This window comes from Schistocerca piceifrons, chromosome 8 (genome assembly GCF_021461385.2).
Source record: "Schistocerca piceifrons isolate TAMUIC-IGC-003096 chromosome 8, iqSchPice1.1, whole genome shotgun sequence".
Lineage (NCBI taxonomy): Eukaryota > Metazoa > Arthropoda > Insecta > Orthoptera > Acrididae > Schistocerca > Schistocerca piceifrons.
In genome coordinates this window covers 248803647-248826322 of record NC_060145.1, presented here as the reverse complement: position 1 = coordinate 248826322, position 22676 = coordinate 248803647, and the positions used below count along the sequence as shown (strand labels likewise).

Below are 22676 nucleotides of genomic sequence, written 5' to 3'. Positions count from 1 at the left end.
TTCACGCGGTATAATTACATGAAATTGTACGAATTTTACTGATATGCAGATCGAATAAACAAGCTATCATTTCTTCAATGTAAACCACTAACACTCACACTAGTAACTGCATGCAAGTAATTTCTCAGACACGAGATAGCCGATGCAATTCGAGGGAAGAAGAATTTCACGACGGAAGAGTCATCTTGCGTTCAGCTGTAACTTTGACAGTGGACACCTAACGGACACAACGAGACGCCAGAGCCACTGCGTAGGCCGTCAGCCAGCTACCCTTGTCCCTGCCTTTAGCAACAACCCTTAGGAAAGCGTTTCTACAAGAGCTCAGCTGGAGACGGTGGATATATATTGGGAGAAACCCAACTCAAAACATTGGTGACCCACTGTAGCCATCTGTGTTAAAACCATCATGAAAGATAAAGTTGTTTAACTCAGTATTACGTAGCAGAAGTTTGCCCTACGAAAGAAACGGCGCCTTTGATAGACAACAAAAATCTTTTACTGAGTGTAGTTGTAACAAGTAAAAACGCTCTGATTGTTCAGAAAGAAAACGCTTGGCCATCAGCATTGCTATAGGCGAATTACAGACTGAAAATTCGCTCTTTCTCTTGCAGAAAATCGTCGAGTGTTTGAGCAAGGCGACTTGCGCCACGCTGAGACCATTGCGAGAGTCATTATGTGAAAACTTGTTGCGAACCGAGCACTGACTGTTACGCTGGAGAGCGATTTGAGAGCAACGACGTACGCGCTATTCCAGCCAAGTAGCGTGTACCATGCCAATTAACTTGGGTAGGGAACAATTAGGGGTCCCGGCTTTACCGAAGACGTCGGAAATGCTTCAGACTGGTGTTTAACAGTCAGAGAGATTTAGAACAGAGTCACAGGTTCACAGCTAGCACCGACAGCCGCCACTACCGCTGCCGACGAAAGGTAAACACACGCACTCGTGCTACGCCAACAAGTGATATTCAATTGACACTCATAACTCTCAATTTTTTCGTACATTCAGTCATGACCTGTTGTTAAACATATTCACGATTTTCAGATTGAAGCACACGCGAGAGATATCCGATCTAATGAAAAGATTGATCAGCAATGTAGAGTGTTTTACACCCTGAAGTTATTAAATTGTTATAACTGTGTACTTCTTTTTTGATTGTTCTTTACCGACTCCCATTCAAATCTGGGTATTTTCATTGTGCATTTTAGAGTAATTGGTACCTCTGGCCGCAATTGTAATTATTTTGTTTGTATGTTTTCAACCCCCAGACATGGTAATCCACCATCATACTATTAAAGAAACTTAGAGTAGTTAGGAATATGGCTTCACACTTCTGAACACTCCAAATCAATATTTTTCAATCTGTACATACTACATGAAAAAGTCATACTTAGAGTAAAAATAAACCTTTATAACGAAAATCTAAGATTTTCATTTTTTTCCTAACATATAGTTACGCCTGAAGCCATACACTAATTTCTGTTAGCGATAACGTTTGCTTTACAGGGAGTATAGTGGAACCTACATTGAGATAATTGTGTGATTACATCACTGTCCTTAATGCTGCACTCTTCAGAACTCTGCATGCGTGAGTTTTTATCATCCTGCCTTGCGTGCTGTACGTTCAACACCAAATTCCTAAAACACTGACAGTGTGTCCTTGGGCAGCTGTGGAAGGAAGATAGGTCAGAACCAGTCTGACATTCATGTTAGATAATGGCGACGCTGCCAGGATGGTTAAGTACCATGGTAAGGTGGTCAGCCACATGTAATTACTAAAAAAAAATCCTCTTAAAATTTTCGTAATAAATTTTGTTGTTATATCAACCAACAGTAAATATCAGTGGCTACTAACAAACCAGTAGGGAGGCAGAGATGTGCAATACAGTGAGAAACGTACACAGTATCCCCATAATATAGATGTAACGCCATTGTTAGCTTCAAGATTTTCTTGCAAGACCACAAGTGGTTGACACAGCGTTGATAAGTTGGTTTTGTCCCAAATGGTAAGTGACGGTCGTACATTCTCGTTATTGTGTCAAGGGAACTAGAAACGGGAGGGAAAGGGTGAAGGTAATAGTTATATGAAACAGTTAAGGTCGTATGATCGCATGATTACCCGAAGCAAGGCGTGTCAGTTAAAATTGCAAAGACGGGAATCAGATCAAGTCCTTGAACGATTAGAGAGTGACATCGAGCAAGATAAACGTACAGGAACCTCAAGACTGCAACTGACCACACAGCGCCGTGCAAATAGAACATGGGGTGCAGCAGAATGTAGATACCGAGCAACAGGGCGCTGTAAGCGACGACTAACATAACGCAGAGGTGCAGGAAGATGGGGAACGTCTTGAATACGTAGAACCCATAGCACATAAGACCTCCCTCATAACCGAGTACAGGCAATACAAATCGAAATGTGTCACCGCATAGCCGGCCACTGTGGCCGATTGGTTCTAGGCACTTCAGTCTGGAACCGCGCGACCGCTACGGTAGCAGGTTCGAATCCTGCCTCGGGCATGGATGTGTGTGACGTCCTTAGGTTAGTTATGTTTAAGTAGTTCTAGTTTCCAGGGGACTGATGACCTCAGATGTTAAGTCCCATAGCGCTCAGAAGCATTTGAACCATTTTGTCACCGCATAGTTCATTGCACTCAGTTGCGCACAGACACGAGAATGTGAACACAGAAAGAAGCGCGTTGGAAGAAGAGGTAGTAGGACCCGTTAACTTGTCGGAAATTCTCGAGCAATTAACGTGCATCATAATGATACAAAACAGAGAGCATACGAAACAACTGCAACAATAGATACGTGAGCAGAGTGCGGGAACAGTGAAACAACAGCAACAATAAATAGATACGTGAACAGAATGCAGAAACAACGAAACAACTGCGTGAAATTAAAGAGCAAAACATAGAAGTCAAACAACAAATATGTCACATAGAGGAAGAAGCAAAAGAATCTGGAGATGTGATCGAAAATTTAAGATTGGACACACGCAATGAAGAACATATATTGACAAGGTCCAAGTGGACAAGCAGACATTGCGGGATGACACCCAGACCGAAATAAAAACCTTTCATGACGACACTCAAGGTGAAGATAAAACATTACATGACGATGTCAGACATTACGTAATGACAACACAGCACTATGCACAATGCACAGCACAACAAATAGTTGAGGATAGTTTGTTGCAGAAACGCATCTCGAAAGCGGTTCTCAAGAGGTCGCGTCGTGAGAATTGAAGCGAAAACGAAAAACAATCAGCAAAACTCAGAGGAGAACTGTTGCGAACTATACAAGAAGATAGCCGCTGTGGCCGAGTGGTTCTAGGCGCTTCAGTCCGGTTCCAAGCGGCTGCTACGGTTGCAAAAAATGGTTCAAATGGCTCTGAGCACTAGGGGACTCAACTGCTGAGGTCATTAGTCCCCAAGACCTCAGAACTAGTTAAACCTAACTACCGTAAGGACATCACAAACATCCATGCCCGAGGCAGGATTCGAACCTGCGACCGTAGCGGTCTTGCGGTTCCAGACTGCAGCGCCTTTAACCGCACGGCCACTTCGGCCGGCGCTACGGTTGCAGGTTCGAATCCTGTCTCGGGCATGGATGTGTGTGATGTCCATAGGTTAGTTAGATTTAAGTAGTTCTAAGTCTAGGGGACTGATGACCTCAGATGTTAAGTCCCATAGTGCTTAGGGCCATTTGAGGCATTTTGAACTATAAAAGAACGAAGAGATCGAGATCATACAAACTCTGAATACGTAGCAACTTCCGAGTGAATAACGCCACCAGAAAGCCAAGAAGTATCGCAAGGAATGAAAAAAGACTTCACGTAAATACAATGCCAATCACAGGCGGAGAAGAAGTTACTCGACAGCCGACACCTGCGATGCCACAGGAACGCTCAGAAACTTTCGAAGAGCAGACAGCACCACGGAGATATGGGGTACCTCAGGCAGACTTTTCGGACCACATGATGAAGCGGCGAGGTTAGCCAGGCAAGATACCGAGCCAATACGTTACAGGGACATGTGAGGTCGCGAAAGTTACAGTGTGAAGCGTACTGACACTCGCGCAGAGCCGATGGAAGAAAGTCATTGCGTTCCATTACAACGATATCATGGAGGACTAAGGAAAGTTACAGAGGGCAGTATCCAATGGACTTAACACAACCTGAAAGACTGACACGTGAATTGATCGAAAACAGAAACAGCGATGATTCTAGAATTTCTTACGGTGCCATGACGAGGTACGACAACGAACAGAAGCATGAGACTACATGAAATCCAGACCTTGAGCTGCTTACAGGCGTTGATAAATACCAACTGGGACCGTTGAAATGCGTGCCCCGACCGGGACTCGAACCCGGAGTCTCCCGCTCACGTGGCAGACGCTCTATCCGACTGAGCCACCGAGGACACAGAGGAGAGTGTGACTGCTGGGACATATCTCTGGCACGCTCCCCGTGTGACCCACACTCCCAACTACTGTCCAGAGACTACATTTTTAGTGACCCTGCCCACTATACTCATTACTCGCGGCCGTCAGTCTATCGATTCTCGCAACACTTAGGGCAACGTGAGTGCCTTCGCAGTGAAGAAGATCATTGGCCGGTCAGTCTTATCTATGTGAAGATCGTATCTGTTCTTTTGGACATGTCCGAAAGATCAGATACCATTGGTGACCTTGCAGCTCTCGAAGAATGAAATTACAATGAAATCCAGACCTTTAGCTGCTTACACGCGTTGATTAATATCAACTGGAACAGTTGCAAATGTGCCAGAGATAAGTGTCTGCAGTCGCACTATGCCCTGTGTTCTCGGAGGCTCAATCGGATAGACGACCTGACTTGTAAATACGAGATCCCGGGTTCGAGTCGTGGTTGTAACACACATTTTCAACTGTCCCAGCTGATATTTACCAACGCTTGTATGCAGCTAAAGGTCTGGATTTCATTGCAATTTCATTTTACATTCAGTCCTCTATTTGCAAGTTTAGCCTTCTTCATATACTTCAGCTCTTCCCTTAGGAGCCCGCCAACCCCGAATGGTTTTTCCTTTGGTGGAGAGCAGAAATGTAGAGCAGTTGCTCCGTTTCCGTTCTCCTGTGTATGCTGCTACTTCCAGTTTATAGCTCGCATCATACGAATATCTTTTATTTTTTCCATTACCGAAAACGTAAATCACTTTCAGTTCAAATTCACTGGCACCGTAGACTGCAATGGCGCATAGAGGCTACGCAGTGTTCTGAGTTTGTGACGGCGGGCCTGGAAGGAGACATTATCAGCAAGTTTGTGAATCCACGCAACTCATGTTCGTCTCATCGGTGCGCTGCCACTGCCAGTTGAATCCAATGTTGCCAGGTAGAGACAGGCTTCCCACGACTTCGGATACATGGTAGTTTTTAATACTGGCGGAAATTTGAAATCAAACACTGGACATTTTATATTAATTTCGAGTATAAGACGCATCTGAATTGTAAAGGCAATTTTTGAAGAAAAAAGTGCGCCTCATAGCCCGTAAAATATTGTAGGCAAAGTCAGACGGAAACAAGAGAAAGGAATGCAATGTCTGAGGGGTGGCTAGCTTTGAGAAACGAGTAAAAAAAAAAGAAAGAAAAGAACAAGGCCTAGTAGAAAGAATTCCCTCCGTAACGCAGGGGAATTTAACCGACGAAAGAACAAAATATAAGAACTTAACAAATGTTGAAAAAGGGGGAATGCAGATATAGAAAAAAAATAATTAGACAAACGTCACAATCGCTACAGGGCAAGTGAATGGCTGTACATGCATGGAAATTATAGCTGAATAAAGAAGATATGTTTGCAGCTAGATGTGGCTGTATAAATACCAAGACCTCAGATGGCAAGACAATGTTAAACAAAGCATGGAAAACTGATTCGTGGAAGGAGCGTATACACGTCATCTACAAGGGAAATGAAGACAGTACTACAGAAAGAAAAGAGACACAAGACAATTTGACTGAACACTGAAAGACCTAAATGGAAACAAGGTGCTAGAGCTAACATTACCTACGGACAGCAAACAATGGCAAAACTGCTCCATCTGGTGAGCTAGGTATGTGAGACAGGAGAAAACCCTCACACGCCGGGAAGAATGTTATAATTCCTACTTAAAATGAAGTAGGTGCTGACAGATGAGAACCAAACAATCAATTTAATGAGCCATCGTTGTTAAATATTGTCTAGAATTATTTAGAAAAGAATAGAGGCAACCACATGGAACATCAGGTTGGGCTCCGAAGACATTTAAAAACACGTGAGACAGTAGTGATCATAGGACTTATACTACGTTTTTAGTACCTGTACAATTAGGGAAGCATTTTTCAGTGTTGACGGGCTTCACTCTGTGAAAATTGTAAGGTAACAGTGATAAGATACATGGTACGGAAAGAGTTTTAAATCTCTTGTAGAAATCCAACTGCAGTTATAAGAGCAGAAAGACATAAAACGGAAACAGGGATTGAGAAGGATATGGGACAAGAGTATACCCTCTCCCCAATGTCATTCAACCAGTACATTTAGGAAGCTGTGAAGGAAACCAAGGAGAAATTTAGAAAGGAAGATAACGTGCAGGAAGAAGAAAGAGGAACCTTAATCTGATTAACTTCTCATGGTTGGGATTCACAGTCATATAACATTTCTTAAACATTTAAGCAATTTCGATGGAATAGTAACCATATTTACTTAGTATTGTTTGTTATAATAGAACCTGGTTGAAGGATGCATCCTGCATTTGTGCGGAAGCATTGAAATGTTTTCTCCCGATTTATGGTGCTGCACAGTGAATTGGATTGCTGGCGAGCGTTTTACGCCATTCATATTCGTAAAATGTATTCGCACACAAAGTATTATGTATCAGAGCTCAGTATTCATCACATTTACGAGCACCTAAGTCAATGTGAGAGCTTATTAACACATAACACATGTATTATCGCCTGTTATCTTATAATTAAATATTCCCATCCTGTCCTACTGCCCCTTACAATCAAAGAAGTATTTAGAAAGCTGTATGATGTCGACAGATGAAAAGACTTTACGATATAAAGGTTATAAGTTGTATACTTGGTGTGCACTATCTTTGCTACGTGCACATGCTGTATCTTTAGTAAATGTATTTTCGCGCCAACAGACTTAGCTCCACATGTTGTCAGTGCACCTGTGCTTTTATTTGTGATAGATTATCAGAACGAGGGTAACATTGACAATACAACACATATTTAACAACTTTTTACGCTGTAATAAGTGTCGTACTCATCGGATCTTTTGGAACTCTCGCAGTCAAAAGGCTGACGGCGATATGTACTCATGTCAGATAGTCTTATATTCTGATAGAATGTAAATTATGTACATTTCTCGTCAACTTTTGTAATTGTGCTACTATCTTAACGAAACTTTTGTTTAATTATGTATATACGCCCTGTGCTTCATTTTTGTACTGTTTGTGTTTAGATAACTTTTGCAGTGTTACATGAAAATGGCCCTATCTCTGTGTGTGTGTGTGTGTGTGTGTGTGTCGGAAAGACATAGTATAGGAAGAATATAAGGGAGGAATATGAACTGATGAATGGCTGTGATGAACGCCGTATAATTCATTATAACACTATCCCAGTTAATTAGAAATGAGATAGATTGAACAAAATGTACAACTAGATAATTTAAGATGAATCACGTATTTGATATGAAAATAAATTTTCTAAAACTAATTTCTTCTTCCGATATTTAAGATCACAATATTTGACAATGCTAAATTCTATAATCCGAAGAAAGTAGGTACATGGGATATAATGATATTAACTTATGCTTGATTCACTTGGACTATACAAGTGTTCGACATTGCCTGGTAGTTCCAGTGTTCTATTAGTCCGTCTTGTCCTTCCCCCTCACTCTGTTCACCTCCTGCACACCTCGCTCTCTGCCCGGCTCCTCCAGGCTCTCTGACTGTCTGTTACGCGCCCATCTGTCTACTCCTCTTTCCGTTTTCTGTCCATTTTCTCCTCCTGCTCTCTCTTCTCATCTTCTCTGCATCGCTATCTCTATTGATCTCTTCTTTCACCCACTTTTTCTCCAACCCCTCATCTTTCTTTTTTCTGCCTATCTGCTCTTACCCACTATGCAATCTTCTCCTCTCCCTTTTAAGATCGTCACTATCACCTCCTCTGCCATGGCCTCCTTCGCCTTCTCTCTGTCCATCTCCTTGTCGCCCTCTCTGTCCATCTCCTTGTCGCCCTCTCTGTCCATCTCATCCTTCCCCCTCCCTTTGTCTGTATCCTTCTCTTTCCTTTCGCTGTCCATCTCATCTTCTCCCTTCCCCCTAAACGTTATCACACAAAACCAGTAGGACGTTGCATCCTCGCCCTACTCTTCCCCCAGTATTTATTTCCATATAGTAAGATAGTAAGTGGAGCTTCAACCCGTGGTCTAGTGGCAGCGTCTATAATTAGTAATCAAAACGTCCCCTATCCCGGGTTCGAAGCTCGCTAATGCTTAAACTGTGATTAATAATCAGCACTGGCGGCCGAAGACATCCAGCATAAGAAGTTATCCTCATTCTGCCAAAGGTCTTGTCAAAGAGGGCGGAGCATTCTCTAGTCCCGGGTGCGGGAAACTACACCTAAAGGCGGAAGAATCAGCAATGATCAACGGCATGAGGATGCAGAAGGCAATGGAAACTACTGCATTAAAGACATATAACGTGTATCCACAGTACATTCCGCAGTAGTCCCCCATTTGGATCTCCGGGAGAGGACTGCAAAGGAGTGGTGACCATGAGAAAGAAATTGAATAATCAAAAAAAGGATAACGTTCTATGAGTCGGAGCTGGAATATCAGAAGCCTGATCGTGGTATGGAAGGTAGAAAATATGAAAAGGGAAATGCAAAGTCTCAATCTAATTGTAGTAGGCGTCATTGAAGTGAAATGGAAAGAAGACAATGATTTCTGGTCAGATGAGTGTGTACGAATAGCAACAGTAGCAGAAAATTGTATAAGGGGAGTAGGAAGCGTTATGGCTCTGAGCACTATGGGACTTAACTTCTGAGGTCATCAGTCCCCTAGAACTACTTAAACCTAACTAACCTAAGGACATCACACACATCCATACCCGAGGCAGGATTCGAACCTACGACCGTAGCGGTCGCGCGGTTCCAGACCGTAGCGCCTAGAACCGCTCGGCCACTCCGGCCGGTCGAAGCGTTTTGAATAAGAAGGTAGGGCAGAGAGTGTTTTGCTGTGAATAGTTCAGTGATACATTTCTTCTTATCAGAACTGACAACACACCGACACCGACAACGACAGTTCAGGTATACATGCCAAAGACCCAATGTACGATGAAGTAATAGAGGAAGTACATAAGGAAATTAAACGCATGATACATAACGTAAAGGTGATGGAAGTCTAATAGTCATGGGGGACTGTAACACGTTTGTCGAGGAAGGAGTAGAAGAAAAGTTTACAGGAGAATATGGCCCTGGGACAAGGAACGAGAGAGGAGAAGACAAACTGAGTTGTGTAATAAATTTCAAAAAAGTAAAAGCGAATACTGTATTCCAGAATCATAAGTGATAGATGGTATACTTGAAGAAGCCGGGTGATACGAGAAATTTCAGATAGGATACATCATGGTTAGACTGAGATAACGAAACCAGACACTGTGTCGTAAAGTGTACCCAGGAGCAGATACAGACTCGGATTACAATGTAGTAGTGATGAAGAATAAGCTGAAGTTTAAGGGTTTAGTCAGGAAGAATCAATACAAAAAAGTGGTATACAGAACTATTAAGGTATAACGAGATGCACTTGAAATTCTCTAAATCAATAGATACAGCAATAAGGAGTAACTCGGTAGGCAGTACAGTGAAGACATCTCTAACAAGGGCAAACACAGAAATTGGAAAGAAAGTCATAGGTTCAAAGAAGGTAACTGCGAAAAAACATGGATAACAAAAGAAGTACTTCAGTTGATCGAAGAAAGAAGGAAATACAAAAATGTTCTGGAAATTTCAGGAATACAGAAATACAAGCCGCTGAATAATGAAATAAATAGAGACTTCGGAGGAGCTATGAAGAAATAGCTGCATGAACAATGTGAAGAAATCGAAAAAGAAATGATTGTCAAATGACTGACTCAGCATAGAGGAAAGTCAAAACAACGTTCTGTGGAATTAAAAGCAACGTGGTAACATTAAGAGTGAACGGAAATTCTACGGTTAAATGCTAACGAGAGAGCGGATAGGTGGAGAGTGTACATTCAGGATCTCAGTGTGGAGCAATATTTGTCTAATGTGATAGAAGAAGAAACCGGAGTCAATTTAAAAGAGATAGGAGATCCAGTACCACAATCAGAAATTAAGAGAGCTTTGGAAGACTTAACATCAAGAAAGGATACATAACATTCCAACAGAATTTCTAAAATCATTGGTGGAAATGGCAACAAAATTACTATTCACATTGGTGTGTAGAATGTATAAGACTGGCGATATACCATCTAACTTTCTGGAAAATATCAGCAACACAATTCTCAACACTGCAAGAGCTGACGAGAGCGAGAATTGTCGCCCAATCAGCTTAACAGTTCATGCATCCAAGTTGCTGACATGAATAATAACAGAAGAATGGAATAGAAAATTGAGGATGTGTTAGATGATGATCACTTTGGCTTTAGGAAAGATAAAGGCAAAAGAGAGGCCAATCTGACGTTGCGATTGATAATGGAAGCAAGACTAAAGAAAATCAGGGCACGTTCATACTATTTGTCGACCTGGAAAAAGCGTTCGACAACGTAAAATGGTGCAAGACCTTCGAAATTCTGAAGAAAACAGGGGTAAGCCATAGAGAGAAAGACGGGTAATATACAGTATGTACAAGAGCCAATAGGGAATAATAAAAGACAATGACCCAGAACGAAGTACTCGGATTGAAACGGATGTAAGACAAGGATGTAATCTTTCGGCCCTACTGTTTAATGTGTACATCGAAGAAGCAATGAGGAAAATAAGAGAAAGGATCAGGAGTGGGATTAAAATTCAAGGTGAAAGGAAATCAATGACAGCTATTCTGAGTGAAAATGAAGAAGAATCACATGATCTTCTGGATGGAATGAAGACGTAATGAGTAACGTGGACTGAGAGCGAATCACACAAAGAGGGCATTCCTGGCCAAGGGAAGCTGCTAGTATCAAACATTGCCCTTAATTTGAGGAAAACATTTCTGATAATGGAGCTTTAGAGCACAACGTTATATGGTGATGAAACGTGGACTGTGGGGAAGCCGGAAAAGAAGAGTATCGAAGTGTTTGAGTTTTGGTGCTACAGGCGAATGTTGAAAATTAGGTGGCCTGATAAGGTAAGGAATGAGGACGTTCCGCGCAGAATCGGAGAGGAATGTATGAAAAACACTGACAAGGTGAATGGGACAGGATGATAGGACACCTGCTAAGACACCAGGGAATAACTTCCATAGTATTAGAGTGAGCTGTAGAGAGCCAAAGCTGCAGAGTATATTGGAATACATCCACTAAATAATTAAGAACTTAGTTTGGAAGCGCTAAACTGAGATGAATAAGTGGGCACAGGAGAGCAATTCGTGGTGGGCCGCATCAAACAAGTCGGAAGACGACTTACAAAAGAATATCATCCGAAATTGTGCTAAACGCATTCTCTGAAAATTATTTCGAGCAGTTAGTTCATGCACCCACGCGGGTAGTAAACGGCTGTGATAACACACTTGATCTCTTAGCAACAAATAATCCTGAGTTAATAACGAGCATCAAACGCGATACAGGGATAAGTGAACACAGGACTGTCATAGCGAGATTGAATATGGTAATCCCAGAATCCTCCAAAAATAAGCGAAAAATATACCTATTCAAAAAGCAGATAAAAATTCACTTGACGCCTTCTTGAGAGACTATCTCCACTCATTCCAAGTTAATAATGTAAGTGTACGCCAGATGTGGCTTAAATTCAAAGAAATAGTATCGGCATCAGTTGAGAGATTTATACGAAATAAATTAACAAAGGTCGGAGCTGATCCTCCTTGGTACACAAAACGGGTTAGAACACTGTAGCAGAAACAACGAAACAAACATGCCAGATTTAAAGAGACGCAAAATCCCCAAGATTGGCGATCTTTTAGAGAAGCTCGAAATTAAACGGGGATTTGAATGTGAGATGCTTATGTTTCCACAACGAAACTTTGTCTCGAAAGCTGGCAGAAAATTCAAAGAGATTCTGGTCTTAAGTGAAGTATGTTAGCGGCAAGAAACAATCAATGCCTTGTCTGCGCCATAGCAATGCAGATACTATCTAAGACAGTGCTGCCAAATCAGAGTTACTAAACACAGCCTTCCAAAATGCCTTCACAAAGAAGACGAAGTAAATATTCCAGAATTAGAACCGTGAACAGCTACCAACATGAGTAACGTAGTAGAAAATATCCTCGGAGTAGTGAAGCAACTTAAATCAATAAAAGTAAGTCTTCTGGTCCAGACTGTATACCAGTTAGGTTCCTTTCGGAGTATTCTGATGCATTAGCTCCATACATAACAATCATATACAACTGTTCGCTCGACGAAATATCCGTACCCAAAGACTGGAAAGATGCACAGGTCACACCAATATTCAATAAAGGTAGTAGATGTAATCCACGACATTACAGGCGCATATCGTTAAAGTTGATATGCAGCAGGATTTTGGAACATATATTGTGCTCAAACATTATGAACCACCTCCAAGAAAACTGTCTATTGACACACAGTCAACATGCGTTTTGAAAACATCATTCCTGTGAAACACAACTAGCTCTTTATTCACATGAAGTGTTGAGTGCTACTGACAAGGGATTTCAGATCGATTCCGTATTTCTGGATTTCCGGAAGACTTTTGACACTGTGCGACACAAGCGGCTTGTAGTGAAATTTCGTGCTTACGGAATATCGTCTCAATTATGTGACTGGATTTGTGATTTCCTGTCAGAGAGGTCATAGTTTGTAGTAACTGACTGAGAGTCATCGAGTAAAACAGAAGGGAATTCCGGCGTTCCCCAAGGTAGTGTTATAGGCCCTATGTTGTTCCTTATCTATGTAAACGATATGGGAGATATCTGACCAATGGTCTTAGGTTGTTTGCAGATGACGGTGTCGTTTATCGACTAATACAGTTATCAGACGATCAAAATAAATTGCAAAACTGTGCGAAAATTGGCAATTGACACTAAATAACGAAAAGTGTTAGGTCATCCACTTGAGTGCTAAAAGGAATTCGTTAAACTTCGGTTACACGATAAATCAGTCTAATCTAAAAGCCCTAAATTCAACTAAATACCTAGGTATTACAATTACGAACAACTTAAATTGGAAGGAACACAGAGAAAACGTTGTGGCGAAGGCTAACCAAAAACTGAGTTTTATTAGCAGGACACTTACAAAATGTAACAGATCTTCTAGGGAGACTGCCTACACTACGCTTGTCCGTCCTCTTTTAGAATACTGCTGCGCGGTGTGGGATCCTTACCAGATAGGACTGACGGATTACATCGAAAAAGTTCAAAGAAGGGCAGCACGTTTTGCATTATCGCAAAATACGGGAGAGAGTGCAACAAAAGTGATACAGAATTTGGGCTGGACATCCGTAAAAGAAAGGCGTTTTTCGTGCGACGGAATCTTCTCACGAAAATCCAATCACCAACTTTCTCCTCCAAATGCGAAAATATTTCGTTGACACCATCCTACACAGGGAGAAACGAGCACCATGATAAAATAAGGGAAATCGGAGCTTGTACGGTAAAATATGAAAGATATAGGTGTTCGTTCTTTCCGCGCGCTATACAAGATTGGAATAGTAGAGAATTGTGAAGGTTGTTCGATGAACCCTCTGCCAGTACTTAAATGTTGTAATGTAATAAAATAAAAAATTTTAATTTGTGACTCCTTTTCTTTGCTATCAGTGTAATGTAATAGAATGAATATGAGCCGTGACTTATACAAAAAGGAAACACACATTAATGCAAAGGCTCAGCATAAAATGCCGAGAAATTTATGGAGATGCTCTGCAAACTCCACTGCCGACGCTGTAAAAGAGGCTTTGTGAATAACGGAGAGGTTTGTGTTGACATTCAGAGAGCGTAATAGCCAGAAATAGATGGAGAATGCCGGCCGGTATGGCCGTGCGGTTCTAGCGCTTCAGTCCCGAACCGCGTGACCGCTACGATCGCAGGTTCGAATCCTGCCTCGGGCATGGCTGTGTGTGATGTCCTTAGGTTAGTTAGGTTTAATTAGTTCTAAGTTCTAGGGGACTTATAACCTAAGATGTTAAGTCCCATAGTGCTCAGAGCCATTTGAACCAAGATGGAGAAAACATATTTCTTCCCCCCACGACGGGGAAAATCAAATAGATTAGAGCCAACACAAAATCTTACCAACAGTTCTTCTTCACAACACGCCATTCCCGGATGGAAATAGAAAGGGGCGAAATATCGGTAAAAGAAATTCCCTGCAACACACTCCCTTAGGTGTCTTGCGGAGTACAGATAAAGATGAGGATGTTGACTGAGACAGAAGCCCTAGTACGGGATTTCAAATGCAGGAGCTTTCGGCGAAATAAAACATTTTCTAGTCACTTTAACCTGACTGTATGCTAAAATACTGAATAACCATCTTTTGCAGTGCGGAATTCTGTGAGACTTACAGGAAGAGAGTCAGAGAGGTGTGTAAGGTACTGACAGGGATGTGGCCATGTCGACTCTTAATGCCCTGGCCAGCTGCTATTGGTTTCTCCGTTGAGGATCCATGGCGCGAACAGCCCGATGGAGATACTCGACTGGGTTTAAATCCTGGGAGTTTGGTGACCAGGCTAGTTATTTTATCATAGTGCTCTTCCAAACATGCACGTGCACTGCGAGCTGTGTGACAAAATGCGTTGTCTGGCTGTTAGATGCCATCGTGCCGAGGTGAAAACGGACCGCATGTAGGGGTGGACATGGTCTCCAAGGATAGATACACACTTGTGTTGATCCATTGTGCCTTCCAGAATGACGTGGTCCCCCCAGACCATAACACAAGCGGTGTGTTCGTTTTCCGATAATTTACGCTTTACGCGCCGAGGGCCATTTTCCCGATATAGCATGAAACGCGATTCTGCTGAAAAGGTCACCTGCCGCCACTCAACAGATGTGCGGCTGCGGTATTGCCTTGTAAATTCTAGCCTACATCTACATCCACATCTACATTTATACTCCGCAAGCCACGCAACGGTGTGTGACGGAGGGCACTTTACGTGCCACTGTCATTACCTCCCTTTTCTGTTCCAGTCGCGTATGGTCGCGGAAAGAACGACCACCGGAAAGTCTCCGTGCGCGCTGGAGTCAAATGTTACGTTCGTGATCTCCTCGGGAGGCATAAGTAGTGAGAAGCAATATATTCGATACCACATCCAGGAACGCACCCTCTCGAAACCTGGACAGCAAGCTACACCGCGATACAGAGCGCCTCTCTTGCGGAGTCTGTCACTTGAGTTTGCTAAACATCTCCGTAACACTATCACACTTACCAAATAGCCCTGTGACGAAGCGCGCGGCTCTTCTTTGGATCTTCTCTATCTCCTCTGTCAACCCGACCTGGTACGGATCACACACTGATGAGCAATACTCAAGTATAGGTCGAACGAGTGTTTTGTAAGCCACCTCCTTTGTTGATGCAATACATTTTCTAAGGACTCTCCCAACGAATCTCAACCTGGTACCCGCCTTACCAACAATTAATTATATATGATCATTCCGCACGCATACTCGCAGATATTTTACAGAAGTAACTGCTACAAGTGTTTGTTCCACTATCATATAATAATACAATAAGGGATCCTGCTTTCTATGTATTCGCAATACATTACATTTGCCTATGTTACGGGTCAGTTGCCTCTCCCTGCACCAAGTGCGTATCCACAGGTAACGCCAAAGCCAATAATCGCACGGACTGAGGTCTGGAGACCTGGGAGGCCAAGCATGACGAAAGTGGCGGCTGAGCACACGATCATCAGCAAACGACGCGCGCAAGAGATCTTTCACGCGTCTAACAATATGGGGTGGAGCGCCATCCTGCACAGATATCGTACGTTCCAGCAGGTGTTTATCAGCCTAGCTGGGGATGATGCTATTCTGTAACATATCGGCGTACCTCTCACCCGTCACGGTAGCAGTTACAAAACCAGAATCACGCATTTTCTCGAAGAAAAAAGGCCCAATAACGGTAGATGTGGTAAATCCAACCCATACCGTGATTTCCTCGTCGTGCAATGGAGTTTCCACGACAGTTCTAGGATTTTCGATAGCCCAAATTCTGCAGTTGTGGGCGTTGACACACACTCGGAGCGTGAAATGAGCTTCGTCGGTCCACAACACGTTACTCAATCAATCGTCATCTTCCGCCATCTTTTGAAACGCCGCCGGCCGAAGTGGCCGGGCGGTTCTAAGCGCTGCAGTCTGGAACCGCGCGACCGCTACGGTCGCAGGTTCGAATCCTGCCTCGGGCATGGATGTGTGTGATGTCCTTAGGTTAGTTAGGTTTAAGTAGTTCTAAGTTCTAGGGGACTGATGACCACAGCAGTTAAGTACCATAGTGCTCAGAGCCATATTTTTTAACGCCCACACCACAAATGCCCTCCACTTCACAAAATTGCCAGGTAACAGTTCATGATGCCGATGGATTTTGTACGGATATCATCGGAGGGTACGCATCAGTGTCAACCAAACAGTAGCGTATGGAATGCCGGTGCGACGCGCGAATGCACGAGCGCTGACTTCCCGCTACAGTCTCCATTTCTTACTGAACTGTCTCAGCAGTATTACGCCTTGTGCTCGGTCGGCCACTACGGGTTCTATCTTCTAAACAACCCGCGGCTTCGAACTTCGAAATCATTCTCGGCACAGCTGCATTTGTCAACGGACCTTTACCCGTTCGAATCCCCTTCCTATGACGATCGGATCGTAACGCTGAACTACCACATTCCCCATTCTGACAATACAGCTTCACTAAAAGCGCTTTCTCAGGTAACGTCAACATGCTGCGACTGCTGGCGCATCTGGTTCTCTCTCTCATTACAGCTCCTTTTATACACGATTGTCACGCGCAGTCACTGACGTTTTGCTGTCCAGCGCCATCTGTCGGACATTTTGTGAACTTTGTTTTTTTTTCGGTTCTAATAAACCCCATGTCATTCCAAGCATGTATGTCAATTTCTACCTCTCTATCTACATTATTCCGTGGTTTATTAAGTTTTTAAATTTATACTAACTTTTTGATCACTCCGTATATCCTCCACTGCTACTGCTACCACCTGCTGTCTATGGTTATTGCACGCTCACGTCGAACATGGATGACAGTTACGTTAATGAAACTTCCTGGCAGATTAAAACTGTGTGCCCGACCGAGACTAGAACTCGGAACCTTTGCCTTTCGCGGGCAAGTGCTCTACCAACTGCAGAGTGAAAATCTCATTCTGGAAACATCCCCCAGGCTGTAGCTAAGCCATGTCCCCGCAATATCCTTTCTTTCAGGAGTGCTAGTTCTGCAAGTTTCGCAGAAGAGCTTCTGTAAAGTTTGGAAGGTAGGAGACGAGGTACTGGCAGAAGTAAAGCTGTGAGTACCAGGCGTGAGTCGTGCTTCGGTAGCTCAGTTGGTAGAGCACTTGCCCGCGAAAGGCAAAGGTCCCGAGTTCGAGTCTCGTTCGGGCACACAGTTTTAATCTGCCAGGAAGTTTCATATCAGCGCACACTCCGCTGCAGAGCGAAAATCTCATTCTAGTTACGTTAATGTCAATCGACCACGTACTGTTCTCCGATGTATTCTGTCAAAATGGGGGACTGGCGTTACACTGAAGACAAACTAAGTTTCTCATTATATTTATGATTGTTTATCTGGAAGACTGTTCCGGTGCCTTCGATTACTTGCGGATGAGCGTCTCATGAAGTGCAATGCTGCCCCCATCGCCATGCTCATGTGGTGAGGTACATGTTTTGAGCAACCGTTCCACCATCGACATAGAGAAACGTGATTAATCCGACCAGGCGACACGTCTCTATTGATCTACTGTCCAACGATGATGATGCGGCGCCCAATGTAGCCGTAAGTGATTACGTCGTGGGGTCTACATGGGTTGGCAGAGCCCCACGTTTAATAGTGTGCACTGAACGGTTTTGTCTGAAGTACTCGTGCCTCCATTAGCACTGTACTCTGCCGTCAGGTATTCCAATAATCTCTGCTTGCCATACATAGCGAGAAACATAAATTATGCGTTCCAGGTACGCTAAATACAGGGTGGCTATTACTGAACTGCTTGGAAAAAAAAACGTAAATTGGTTGCAAACTGCAGAGTGCACACACTTTACTCGACATGTAAACGACACTACAGATATTCGGATTTAGGTCATGACATGTTCGATACTCCTGACATATTGACGATGACGTGGCGTAGACGTATAGCGAAATTATGCGTGACCCGCTGAAGTGTCGGAAGATCGATACTGTCGATGACCTGCTGAATGGCAGTTTTCAGCTTAACAGTGCTGTACACCTTGTCTTTAACAATGCCGCACAAAAAGGAGTCACATGTGTTCAGATCCGGATAATATGGCGGTCAGTCGAGGTATGCCGTTGCCATAATGCGGTCCCCAAAGTGCTCCTACAGGTCATCACGCTCCTGCTTCTATAGTGCCGACCTACATCTTGTCGATATCAGTGTCACTTTGAATAACGCGGGTGCAATCGTCTTCCAAAACCTTCAATTATCGTTCGGTATTAACTCGAACTCTTTCCTGGTGTGCGGCGGATCGTAGATACTTGTCCTAAGAACTGGACGACATTGCAATATTAACTCGCTTTCGAGTCTGTTGTGTGGCGGAGGGTACTTGGTTTTTCGGTCTAATTTCGCATACTTCAACATTTGTCTCCCTGTGTATACCGTTACACTAATTTTGCCACATGCTGAAGCCCCGACGTATTTCACAGAAAGCAAGAAGACCAAAGAGCCTCAAATATTTGATGGAGCAGAGATTTCCTTTAATCAACACTCGCATAATCGAAAAATGCATAATGTTGATAGTAATTATACACATCGATTTGCGCTAGATTCATTACCGCAATAGTAACATGTATACATTACTTCAAAACTGACATGTGCTATTTACGAGGTCTATCAAACTAAGGGTTCAGTACGATATTTCGTTTATAACTCTGGTATATGAATTACGTTCGACATATTTATTTCTGTTAAATATACATTTATTACTGGTTACAGGCTAGCTATATTGGTGGCGTCACTTATCGATAAAGTTAAGTTATATGGGTATTAGTGAGATTAGCATATGGGAGACACACGGGCGAAGGCTTTGGCGCGCGCGCGCGCGCGCGCGCGCTCGCGTTTGTGTGTGTGTGTGTGTGTGTGTGTGTGTATGTGTGTGTGTGTGTGTGGGGGTGTGTTTGTGTGTGTGTGTGTGTGTGTGTGTGTGTGTTTGTGTGTGTGTCTTTTAGTCCTAGGTATTTAGGCTCAGAGTAACTGCTTAGTTTTTTTAAACTTACGGATTTTTAAAAATTATGAAACAATGGGTTATTTCCTAAATCTGTACTTTTTCATGTAACATGGTGTGAAGTAATTTATAGTTGATAAAAATTCCAGAAGATCAATCTTTATTCCCTTGTCTGAAATGTATGGAACATGAAGGTTAGTTTATATGCGTGCTGACTGACTATTTTGTGGTAGGTGGACAGCACAACTTAATTTATTACGTTTTTTAAGTTGAGTGCATCAGTGTGCTATTTGTATCGAATTTCAAAGTTTCCTCTTGTTTCGCCTATTTAGTACTAGGAGCAGCTGCCACAATTAACTTATGTAAACGAGGATTGTGCAAAGCTTGGTTGGCTATTTTAGTGTTACGAATTATTATTTTTTTGTTTTATTGTTTGTGTGGAAACTTATTTTGACTTAATTTGGTTTAAACAGCTTTGCGAGTTTATATGAGATGTTACCAAAGAAAGGCATAGGGACATTTATTTTCTTCTGCTACTGGGGACTAATTTTTTGACGCTGTCTAATTAACTTTATTTTTGCATCTAATTTGTCAATTGTAGATGGGTCATAAGAATCACTGAGGGATATTGTTTTTGAATTATTTAGCTCATTAGATTTTACAGCAGTTTCAGCACGAATTTTGTTTATACAGTTGAATGCTGATATAAATAATGGCTAATTTGTGTCGATTTGGGTGGCATGATATGTTATTTGTAATGACGGTTTAAGTGGGTGTTGATTATACCTTGATGCTATATACAATAGTCATATACATCCAAAAATACAGTTTAGAGTTTAACATAAAATACAACATAGAATTAACTTTCGTAATCTAAATCCGTCAACAACAAGCATAAAATCCCATTTTATAGAAAATCCAGCACAGATATGTCATTATAAAAAAACACAACATGCCACATTCATTAGATCGCCACTTAACAGTATAAAGGAAATTCACCCTGAACCTTCCTTAAAAACCGAGGAACTAATCACTTTAAAAACAACAGCTTTCAGCCATGTTTGTGGCACTTCCACAGTTGACAAATTAGATGGAAAAATGATAAAAATCAAACAGCATCAATAGCCAGTCATCACAAGCTGAAGAAACTAAATACATTTCTATATCTTTTCTCAGTAACATCTCATATCAACTCGCAAAGCTGTTTCCTCACAGACCGTGAAGTACAGAACAGAATAGTTTATAACACTAAAACACTCAAACCGCCTTTTCCCAAATATAACTCACATTCCGTTTAAAGAATTTAAATGTATCTAGTTTTGCTGCCCACCATGAGCAAAACAGCCATTTGATTAGAGATATGAAAACCAACCTCCACAATCTAAACACTCTGGACGAGGGAGTAACGATGGACCTCTTGGAACAATCAGAAATTTTCAGCTATAACAATGACACAATATTAAAAGAACGAATTGATTTAGGAAATGCCCCATGCTTTCAGATTGTTATAGAATTTTTAATCCTGAAAAATTAACCAATTACTATGAAGATAAATACTTAAATGATACACACTCTCCAGCTCCCCCATCCCCTATCGCAACTCTCCTGGCCTCTTTAATAGTGGCATGCCAATCAAATGAGGCCTCTGTCCCTTACTGTGCGCCCCCCCCCCCCCCCCCCCCACACACACACACGCATGAATCCACCTCCTCGTAACTCTCTCACAAGTATCCATGTAATTTAACATTATCACTAAATGAAGCCAGCTATATACTAAGCTCTGGTGTTTTGTACATAATTAGTAAACGATGTGTATTAAACAAAAGCCAACACGCCATATGTGAATTAAATACTATATTATAGATGAAATGTCACCCTGAACTCTCAGTTCGACAGGATTTACAGATAAACTTGTCACTTCTGAAACGATGCATACTTGTTACAATTATAATAACGAATGTAAAGTAAACTGATATGTGTTTATATATATTTGCTATCATCAACTGTAATCTTCGATAAAGCGATTGCTAACCAAGGAAAATCTTTGCGCTATCGCAAATTCTTTTAATTTTAACTACTCTGTGGCGAAGTTTATGTAGTGCTACAAATTTCACGTAACTGGAACACATAATTTACGCTATCCAGAGTAATGAGCGCACCATGGCTAAACATATGGATGGTAATAACTGTATTAATGACATTAACTTCATTTTATGCTGTAAACAATTTTCTCTACAATGAGCTCTTATTTATCTCGTTTTTGTATCTTACAAAAGTTATACGATCCCGAAAAAGCGCCCAACATCCATTGAATATGTGTGCCCTCTGATTAAGCTTAATAAAAGAAAACCTTGTCCTTATTAGGGTGTAATGTTGACGATTTTTATTATTTCGTCCTTCCGTCATATTCAAGCACATGTGTGATACTATGAGTTAGATATTGTAATTACTTTACACACATATAAAATAAATAGATATACACAGCTCGTAAAACTTAATACCACGTATGAACCTGAAAATGACTTATGGCCGAAATTACTTAAATAGTACGATTCAAATAACGATCGCTAACATTACAATCTGCTACGGATAATGTTTTCTTTTATCAAGCATTTGGAGCCAGTGGTTCCACACAGAAACAAAATCTCATATTGAATAGCCAGGGGATTCGAAACCGATCATGGTAAATAGAAATTAAAGCATCACAAAAAGCTACTGGTTTCAGATTATCACTGGAAAAGTTTAGCACCCAATGGTATGAAAGAGAGAAGTCATCAGACGTTACACCATAACGCAGTGAAGTAACTTCTGTCATCTTACTACTTTATTTGTGAACTTTGAATCTCTTGTGCTGTGACAAATCGTTTGTAGCTATCCCACTGCATTGTGAACCTCATACGCCTAAAGTAATTAAAAAGGTTTTGCGGGTTTCAAATTATCTGCACAAAAGTTTTTTAATCACTAGAAGCTGGTATGTCAGTTACTGACTCATCACAGGGTTAAAATCCAAGCTGATTTTGATAAACAATCAAGCATATTAATGGAGTAGCTTGATTGCTAGATAGATGCCGATATCTTTACAACATAATGTGACTTGAAAGAGGCCTTTAGCATGTTCACTGTGCCGTAGTGAAGCAA

At 41.9% G+C, this 22676-nt stretch overlaps 1 non-coding gene across 1 annotated transcript; it reads right to left on the bottom strand.

The window, feature by feature from the left end:
* Positions 1 to 4348: 4348 nt before the first annotated feature.
* On the bottom strand, positions 4349 to 4422 carry Trnat-cgu. Its single transcript has one exon. It is a non-coding gene; the product is annotated as a tRNA-Thr (tRNA).
* Positions 4423 to 22676: the final 18254 nt, after the last annotated feature.